General features: G+C 40.5%; 1 protein-coding gene across 26 annotated transcripts in view; it reads left to right on the top strand.

Annotated features, from left to right (window-relative positions):
* The first annotated feature begins 1,444 nt into the window (after positions 1-1,444).
* CSNK1G3 (casein kinase 1 gamma 3) overlaps positions 1,445-10,115 on the top strand; it is a 104,819-nt gene continuing 96,148 nt past the window's right edge. For 9 of the 26 annotated variants that reach the window (XM_070569410.1, XM_070569404.1, XM_070569399.1 and 6 more), the window contains exons 1-2: positions 1,660-1,796; positions 3,678-3,817. The gene's annotated coding sequence lies outside the window, so the exon portion shown is untranslated. Of the gene's footprint in view, positions 1,797-3,677; positions 3,818-5,999; positions 6,217-10,115 lie in introns of those variants that run through there. The other 17 variants (XM_070569398.1, XM_070569392.1, XM_070569395.1 and 14 more) reach the window with 6 other exon arrangements.

The raw sequence follows: 10,115 nt of genomic DNA, 5'->3' as shown, positions 1-10,115 counted from the left end.
GTAAAGCTGCCCATTTTCCCTTCTCTGTAAGCAGTTAGGCTTCAAGTGGGAGAAAGAAGGAAATGGAATAGTTCTCCTGCTTCAAACTCTAATTGAAGGCCTTAACCCTATACTCTCTCCATTTGGTGTATGTGTTGTGGATGCGTGTTTTGGCGCCGTTGGGTAGCCAAGGTGAGTGAGCAGAGGGGTAAGAGGAAGAGAAATAGCAACAGAAGTAAAGAATCAAAAGATGTAAGGGAGACGCGAACATTTACAATGTCTCAAATGTGAAAACCAAAGGCACCAGAAATTTTGCTTTCTTCTTCTTCTCTCCTCAAACTCCCACTTGATAAATTCTGGTTTTTTCCCTAAGAAATTCATGATAGTCTTAGACTGAAGTCATTTCGAAGTAACTTCCCCCCTCATTTTAATAGAAACATGAGTCTTTAAACATAGTGCAGGGTATGGTTTTTCTTCATGCACACGTTATTGTCCAACTTTTGAAAGGACTTTAGAAGTAAGAATAACAATTTTTTAAAAATTTATGGTTTGAATCCTTCACAATGCCTTCATGGTGGATCGATTTCCATAGAGGTCTTCCAAAGTGCCATATCTTCACTCCAGTTAACCAACTATAAGAGGGAGGAAGAATGTAATCTTCTGACTTTTCTACGTGGGCTGAGTGGACTGGAAAGCATCCTCAGAAAATATGGGTTCTAGTTTGAGTTCTACAACTTGATGATTTAAGTAATGTTTGTCCTTTTGGAACTTCCGGACGTTCAGTGGAAAAACTACCACCTTATACAGTTCAGAGGATTACCTGAGCTCACAAATGTAATTCTCTATAGACAGAAAATGGAATGCAAACGTGAACCACGAGTCATATTTCCAAGCAGTCGAATCCCTGATATTAGCACTCGGGTTACACGAAAGTGGGGGAAAATGTCAACTCTGCGATGTCTCTCCCTTAGACTGGGCCCTAAAATTCTTTGGCACCTGGAGGGCTGTGCTCGGCACCCTTACTCGGCCCAATTGCGCCCTTTGGCTCTTTGCTCACTGAAGCCGCGGAATTTTCAGCAGCTCTCTTAAACCACGGGAGCGTTTTCTTCCAGTTCTCCCCGTAGACCTCCCCAAGCCTCTCCTCCCATGGCCTCACCCATAGAAACGTACTACCCGTATCCACGATTACTCCACGTTCTCCCTCACGCACCACTGGTGCGGAGGTGGGGAGAAAGGAGGAGCTTGGATTTTAATACCTTGCCAGCCAATCAGCGTGCTGCCTTTCTTCCGGTCGGCAAGCCGACCAATCCGAGCACGTCAGTGTAATGTTCGGCTCTACTCGGCTCTTTTCGTCGATGCGGGCAGCTCCGGGGCCGCCGCCGCTAGAGAGACGCTTTCCTTTTTTATTTTTTTTTCCTTGTGTTCACTTCCGGGTCCGGCGCCGATCCGGATGCCCGAGGCAGAAGGATGTTTGACCTCCGGATAAGTGAGGCGCCGCTGTGCATTCATTCCCGGCTGCATCGGTGGCGACAGCAGCGACTCGGGCGGCGACTCTCCGGCCAGAGGCGGCGGTAGGAGGCACCGGCAGTAGTGCAGGGACCGAGTCCGAGCCGAGCGGCGTTCCCTCCCTCGCTCGTTCCTTCCCCCCTACCTCGCTCTCTCGCTCGCTCCCTCCCTGCGCGGCTCGCTTTCCTCCTCCGGCCCCGGCGGGTGTGATGTGCCGTCGCCGCCGCTGCCCCCGCCGCCGCTGACGGACGGACCGGGGGGCGCCGCCCGCGCCCGGGACCGACCCCGCTGCTCGCGGCCGCGCCTCTGAGGTAAAGCCCTCTCCGTGTTGGCGCCCGCGGGCCCCGGCGCGGCCGCGGCTCCCTCCTTCCCGGGTGGGGCCGGGTGGGCTGGGGTCCCGGGCTGGGTGGGGTGCGGCGGGGGCGGTGCCGCGGGCGGGGGCCTCGGGGGAAGGGGGCGAGGACCCGAGCGGGCGGCGCGGAGGCGCGGGCGGCGCGGGGGCCGCGGCCGCGGGGGAGGGCGCGGAGGGCTCGCTGGGCCGGGAGGGGGTCGCGGGCGGCGGGCGGGCTGGCTGTAGAAGTTGCCGGAGTGGCGCGGCCCGAGAGGGGCCGGCAGGGAGGTGGGCGAGCTGGGAAAAAAGGCGGGGGCTTCTTTCGGGAGGGGTTTTGAGGTCGGAGCGCAGCCCCAGCGCGCTTTGCTTGTGTCCAGACAATTACCTTCGGAGTGGGGGATTGGGGCCGGGGGGCGGGGGAGGCAGCGGTCTGCTGGAAGGAGGTGTCAGGGGCCGGCGTTCATTTCGGGGGTAAACTTCCCGTTGGGGTGTTTGTTTTAAAGGGGAGGGGCAAGGATTTACCTTTTTGTTAGAGCTTTTGACTTAGCTCAAAACTTAACCAAGCCATTAGTCGGGGGTAACAAAATTACTCTATTGGTTACTGTTACTGTGCTGGTTTGTTTGTTTATCCCACATGCAGGGGAAGTGACACACAGAAGCGTCGGTTCTCTTGGTCCACAGCCCCCACATTCTTTCCTGCGGGGCGGTGATGGAGATGTGTGTTTGCCCGTGGGGTGGGGGTAGTTAGGCCTGTGTTATGATCCTTCCAGTTCTCCCAGGGAAGGAGGAAAAGTTAATGGGTGGGAGAGAGAGTCTCTTTGTGGGAGATGGCTACTGTTGCTACACTGTGCGAATTAGTTTTAACTCTGTTGTAATGAGTACCAAGGCTGGTCAGTAAGTGACCGACCCCTTTTTCACCTTTTGTTTTAGAACATCGACTTTAATTGGAAAATTAAAAACCTGCTGATTTTTAATAAGTAAAAAAAAATAAATCAACACGTTTCGTTTACTTTCGCAATTATTTCTTGTGATATGAATGACATTTGCCCACAGATAGTAAAAGATGTTGAACTATATCTGTTGGAATATCTTTTAAAATTAAAAATACCTAATTTTAAAGCCTAGTATATATTTATGAAGAATATTTGGTATCCCTAAAATATATAAGAAGAAAAATATCACAAAGATTATAATAAGAATGATTTAGAATTAGAAAGATGTGAGGCCGGTTCAAGAAAACATTTTTCATCAAAAATCAGACCTGATTTGTGACATTCCTAATAGCTACTTTTGAGGAGGGCGTGGAGAGATGTGCTCAGTATAATTTTTGGAATAATTTTATATTTATTCCTAAACTTTGCTCCGACTGTATTCTTAGCTAAGATAAATTATCTTCATATTTTGTATACGTTAGCCTTTATAATTACACAAAAGATGAAAATTATATTTATGGGCATTGAAGAAAGATGATATCAAATAAATTGCATGACTTTGGCATAGATTCTTAGAGTGTATAGACACTTGCTTTCAGGGAGCTTGTATTTCTGGATATGCATCAGGTATAAGTAGTTCTTAGGATGGAGGACAGAAAGGTTAATTTTAATGTTGATACATATGAGACTTTTTTGGGGGATCTTAGAAAATGATTATGTTTACTGCTGATTTATTGTGCTCATTGACCTGCCATTCATCAACTTAAAAATTAATACATTATGTAATTATTGGCATTTTCATTATTAGATTTGCAGGAATTAACTATTAACAAAATCTTCAACTCATGAAAATCATTTATTCCTTCAAATAAAAGGGCTGGGATTAGAATCAAGGGATAATTAATTCAATCTGGACTTTTACTCCGTAGAAGGGACCTTTACTATGTGGTAAGGATGGAAGCGTGGGTAGAATATGAAGATGAAATGAGACCCAGTAGCTGCCTTCAAGGGAGAAGCAGACATTCACAGAAATAATTGCAACACAAGACTCCTGTGGGTTTTACCAGAGGTGCGTGGAAGCATGGGGGGGTGTGTGTGTATGTGTGTGTACGAGACAGAGATACTAATTTTTGACTGGGGAATTATGAATGAGTTTAGAGCTGGTAACACTCCATTTGGGCCTTAAAATATTTTAATAGGCAAAATGGGGGCATATGTATGGGGGTATTTTTCTAGGTGAAGGAACAGCCAGAGCACAGGCGTGTTGGTTGGGTATTACGGGGCCTGTTGAGCTGGACATAAGGCTGCTGTGCCAGGACGTCTTTGTGGGAGGGGAAGCTCTGAAAGTAGGTGGAGATCAGGCCATGGAAGTCCAGAATGCCTTGTATTTAAAAATGAGTCAGTTTGAGGTGTGAAGTGTATAGATTCTCTGCCGATAGGGAGTAGGTAGGCAAATAAGAATCTAAGTTTAAAGAAACAGATTATAACAGAATAGTCAGCTTGTTATCATGCACGCTAATGGAGGAAAGCAGAAAACTATATAATCTAAAACAGTTCATATGTGGCTTTGTCATATTTCTTTACTTGTATTTGCATATGGGTGTGTCTGGTAAGCTGGTAATTGGTTTTATATGAAAGAAATCCAGATTGTAAAAATGTGACTCAGGAAGAAACGGGAAGCTCTCTATTTACTTTTCTGTGTCCCCTCTGTAATCCCCCCCATGCTGGGAATAGACCATTATTCCAGTGGAGTTTATTGGTTCACATTTTTTTCAGAATGAAACAAGTAGTTATTTAGTTTCAAAGGGTTTCCCAAAAGGATGTATCTAACTAAATAGAATACTGAAATATTAAATAACAAAATAAAATACAGGTCACTGGAGAGTTATATTATTGTTAATACATTTGCACGTGAGATTTGTTATGGATAATGTGAAATGTAAGGAATCTACATACGAAGGGAATTGACTATAACAGTGGGATGATAAAATGAGAAGCTCCCACAGTTTCAGATAAATATGTATAAGGTTTTTAGTCATCTTAAATATCAGATGACCCTAAAATAATTTAACCCCGAACTTAATCATTATCAAAGGAGTGCTTAGAAAAATATCACCCTCACAACACCAGTATTTAAGTCCATGTAAAATAATGTTACAGGGAAGACTGTTTGACGGTTTTTACTAACCATTCCCCTTTTAGTGTTCAAAAAGGACTTACATTATAACAAGATTTGTGTTATCTTGAACTTCTCAATAACAGCAATATCTGTTACAATTTATTAAGTGCCTGCTTTGTATAGGGGCCATAAATGATACTGTTAAGACAACTCCATGAGTTAGGTGGTGTAACCCTGGCCCTTGACAGTAGGAGATAGCGTCTTCTAGAGTTTAAGCAATCTGTTTAAGATATATCTTACAAGTATCAGAATGCATATTTCAATCAGTTTTTTTCTCACTTCAAAATCTTAAACCACCAGTGATCTGTTTTTGCTAATCTTCCGTCTTCCTTTTTTGTCTTTTCTCATGCACTTGGCACCTGGTGGTATTCATTGGTGTTGTTAGTATATGTCTGGGTGTTGGTTCTTCAAGGTGCAGTTTCTTTGGAAATGGCAGTTTTGGGGTGTCTGTAGTTCCTTAATTGTAGAGATTCTGTAGGAGCAGACAGTATGGTTTCAGTAACTTAAGCTACCTCAGAGTATCACTTTTGTGCTGATCTGCAGGACAGAACCATACTTGGGATTCTTAATGTGTAGAAATCAAGTGTATATTATCCATTAATGTGAAGTGACTTTGGAGAGCCTGTGAACTACTCAGAATATATGGAATGAGAGAGAGAGGTGGGATAGATAAGTTTTAGAGACACAGTGGAGGCTGCTGTTAGCCTTGTTTTTTCCAGCTCCCTTCTCAAAGCTGAGATTTAGAAACTATAAATCTTTGGGTTTCCTCCTATTATGGGACCTAAGGATGTGTGTAGTGATTTGTTCTTAAACTATGGTAAGTGACTGGTTATATTCTTTCCTGCCACTCCCTGCCCATCTTTTCTAAGAAAGAATTCTTAACAATGAATTTGAAGAGTTTATGTATTTGGTAGATGAGACACATTTTGGTCATTTTCTTTACTAATGATATGTCACGTAGTTTTAATTTAATGAAAATCTATAGCTATATGTTCACATATAGCTAAATCATGTCTACTTTTTTTTTTAAAAGATTTTAAAAATATTTTTTTTTTTCCTTTTCTCCTCAAAGCCCCCCAGTACATAGCCGTATATTCTTCGTTGTGGGTCCTTCTAGTTGTGGCATGTGGACGCTGCCTCACCGTGGTTTGATGAACAGTGCCATGTCCGTGCCCAGGATTTGAACCAACGAAACACTGGGCCGCCTGCAGCAGAGTGCGTGAACTTAACCACTCGGCCATGGGGCCAGCCCCTCATGTCTACTTTTTTATAGCTTTCACTAGAATTAGGTAAAATCTCATGATAGATATTCTTTTTCCTAAACACAAATTTCTAGTGTTTTTTCTTTTAGTGAGGTAATGTCATACTTTTAGCTGTATTCAGACTTAGTACGTTTATTTAGCTAATTTTGTATTGAACTACTTTTTTAAGCTGTTAGTTACATTTGCAAAAAAAAAAAAAAATTGGCAGAGAGTTATTCTGCCATTATGCTTTTCATCAAGATTGAGAAATTTCATGTAAAGGGCCAAGGTATGATGTTTGGCACATAGTAGGCACCATGTAAATCTTCTCTTACATTCAGAAGTTGCTGGTATATATATGAGTTGTTAGAGGGTTGATTGGTGGGTAGAATAAGCAAAGACTCTTGGGAATGGCCTGTTACAGGAGAATCTCTTTTAATTTACCTCTGCTGAACCCACTCAAAAGATTAAATGATACTTTTCATTTACTGCTTGATCCCCATGCCAGACTGAGTGGCAGCAGACTACTCCCTAGTTTGTTCTCGAACTTATATTCTCACCACTATTGTACACTAACAAACAGTCATTTGCGTTTGTAACCCACAAATTGTTAATGGCAATTATACTTGATATTGTAGTTACATAGTTTAATAAAACATTATTCACTGAATTGTGAAGGCAAAAAGGTGTTTGTATGAGAACCAGTGTCTGCTTTGAAAACAGGCGAGTAGCTAAAATCAGTTACAGTTGAAATAGGTGTAGGTGAAATAACTTTAAACAATTAGGGAAAAAACCCTAAAAAATCTAAAAAGATCCTTTGACTAAGACTGCTTTTAAATGTTTGTGAGATGTCTTTCCATGTTTAAGAAACAGAAACTGGAAGTCACAGGTGATGTACTATGGGTGTGATTTTTGCAAGAAAAAATAGAACTAGAATCCATAGACCCATACTTGAAGAAAAGGCATTAGCCTTGCATTAAAAGATTGTCTGCTGAATGTACATTTTTATGTTTTAGTTGCAATAAAATGTTGAAGGCACGTACTTTTTTTTATGATTCCCCTTTTTAACTAATTTATGAGCTGTTGGTTAATAATAACATATTAAAGAGGGTATCAGCTTCTAAACTATCACCCAGTTTATATTCTCTCTTAGAGATTTATTTGACAGCATCCTCTTTTAAAAAAGAAATAAATTCTGGTATTCCTGAACCTATAGTCATTCATACATTAGGGTGAATTTTTAAATTATCTACTCGTGATCAATCTACAGTTCTAACATATTTCCTAATATGGTCCCTCATCTGATTTCATATGCTACCTTTCAGCTTTTATACAGGGCCAGGCTTAGAGAGGAGCCCTCTTATAATTCCAACATCTCTTCACCCTGAGTAGGGACTGCTGGACTGAATTGGTAGAGGAAATTGTCCCTTGGAAGAGGAAATGCCATGCCCTTGATGTGTAGAGCACTTTAGTTTGGTGCAAAGCATGGTGGTCTAACAGCTTACAGTAGGTACCGCAGCCTAAATGGAAAGGAGAACTTTTAGGTGTAGGAGAAGGAGGTCCAGGTTGGGGAAGGAAAGGTAGATGGAGTATATTATTTATCTCAGCGTTGCCACATTACAATGCCTGAAATATAGTAGCTACTGAAAATGGAACACTGACATATGGAGGTAGGGCTAGTTTTTCAGAACTTTGGTCTGCTGCTCTGTGATTTTCTTGGCTCTGCTCTGCTCTGTGTATTGGATTCATCCTCTGGCTAAGAGCAAGATCACATCTAGGTGTGCATTGGCCAGGAAATCTTTTGCACAAGCCTACCAGCATACTTTTCTCTTCAGGTTTTATTGACCGGAATTAGGTCATGTACACTTCCTAACCAGTTATGGCAAGGGGAATAGTGTTATCATGGTTGGTGTCTACTAACCAGGATATATCCCCTGCAGTTGGGAACGGAGTCTTATTTCCCTCAGTTACATGGTGGAGGGAGGATATTTAAAAAAAGTGTGAGAAGGAAGAATATGGGGGAAATGGATGTTAGAGAGGCAATCAATAGTGAGCACTACATCTACTTGTTTTGAGAATGAAAATAAATAATGCATAGAAATACACTTTGAACTTTAAAGCATTGTACAAGTGTAACGGATGGAAGATTAGAAAGCTGCTTCTGTGTTACTATCTTAAATATGCTCAGGTATGAATGAATATTTTAGGAGGTAAAAACACTGCTGGTTTTCTTATTGACTGAGTCAAATAAAATCAGTTACCTAAGTTGTAAGATTATACATTTTTTCCATGGAGCTCATAAAGTTAACTTTAAATTAAAAATTTGTACCTGTAAACTTACTAAAAATTTTTTCTGAGTTGCTGCTCCCATTCAAAAATTGCCCACACCTTTGATCTCATCAGATTTTTTTATTTGTCACACTTAGAGGAGAATAAGCACATTGACAGAGGAGAATAAGCACATTGACGAAATGGGAGTTTGTCAGTCAGAGGAGGGGTTTATTTTGAGTCATGGAATCCCAGTGAGATAGGAGGAGGAAAGAATGGTTTTCACGTATCTTTAAAGCAGCAAAAAGAAATCACTGGGGAATGGGGAGGCAGGTGAGAATCTTCGAAGTTTAGAATTGAAATGAATCCTGGGAAGGTTAAGTGAAATGCTCAAATCCCACACCTGGTTGGTAGAACTCTCCTATCTTGATTGCTAGTGTGGTGCTCTTTCTGACCAAGAGGTAGGAGGCCGTGAAAAGATTTTGTCTACTTCGCAGTTTTGCTCAGGTCCATGCACTAGTTCTGTAAATCAGTCAGCCAGCTGCCTTTAGTATAGATATCTGTGTTCTCAGGCTTTGGAAAATTGTAGCCAGAGGATTTTTTTTTTTGTGGGTCAACAGACAAATCTTTTAATCTTCCCTCAAGCAGTCAACAACACTACCACCAACACACACACACACAAAGTAACCTCAAACCTAGCCTGCTTAAATGAAAATGCAGAAGCAGAATGCGTACTTGGAACAATTTATATATATTTTTATTTTCAAAAAAGTATTCTTAAAGATTTTTCTGCCTTGAGTGTGTGTGAAAGAAAAGAGTAAACACACACATATATGTAGATACATATATGTATATATACAGAATAAATATACAGAATTAATTGTAATTCTTGTAATTGTTGCAGTTGTTGTAAATATACAGAATTAATCCATCCATTTCTTGGAAGGATATTTATGTTAACAGTTATTTATAAATAGTGAGTTTTGGGATGATTTTTATTTTTACACTTTTCATACTTCTGTGTATTGTTTGGATTTTCAGCTATGATTATGCATTATTTTTATCATCAGTAAAAATAGCAAATCTGTTCTTTTTTTTTTTTTTTGAGGGAAGAAAATAAAATCCTGGGGTGGGATATTTTCTACTAACTTAGATTTTAACATATAATTTTTCTTTTATTGTATATTATATATATTGAATGCACTGATACTTTGTAATTGTCTTTATTTTTAAATTGGACTTATTAAAATTATTTACCTTAAAATTTTAAGTTGAAATTGGCCATATGACACTTTTTGATACAAGTGTACTTTATAAAAGTCGTGGACTTCTGAATATTTTGCAATTATTAATTGTGTTTATCTGTTTTTTAACTTGTTTGATTTTGACTTTGGGTGGTATACTTGGCAGTATATTAGAGTCAGAGTTATAGTCAGAGTTTCCTTTAGTAAAAAGGGAAGTGAAAATGTTTTTTTCCTTACACCCAGTCTGTGTCTTGTTTATTTTCTATTTCTGTGGAACACATTTTATATTCTAGCAATGAATACTTTCAAATGGCAATCAAATGTAGTAAGTAATGTAATAGGGAGAAGAGAGAGAAAATTCCTGGTATTCCATGAGTCTTATGTTGTATAAATATATGGCTATGAGGTGTTTTAATAAAATCCTAATTTGGCTTG

The sequence above is a fragment of the Equus przewalskii genome, chromosome 13 (assembly GCF_037783145.1).
Source record: "Equus przewalskii isolate Varuska chromosome 13, EquPr2, whole genome shotgun sequence".
Taxonomy (NCBI): Eukaryota; Metazoa; Chordata; class Mammalia; order Perissodactyla; family Equidae; genus Equus; species Equus przewalskii.
Note: the sequence above shows the minus strand (reverse complement) of the source record. Positions and strands in the feature narration are given on the sequence as shown.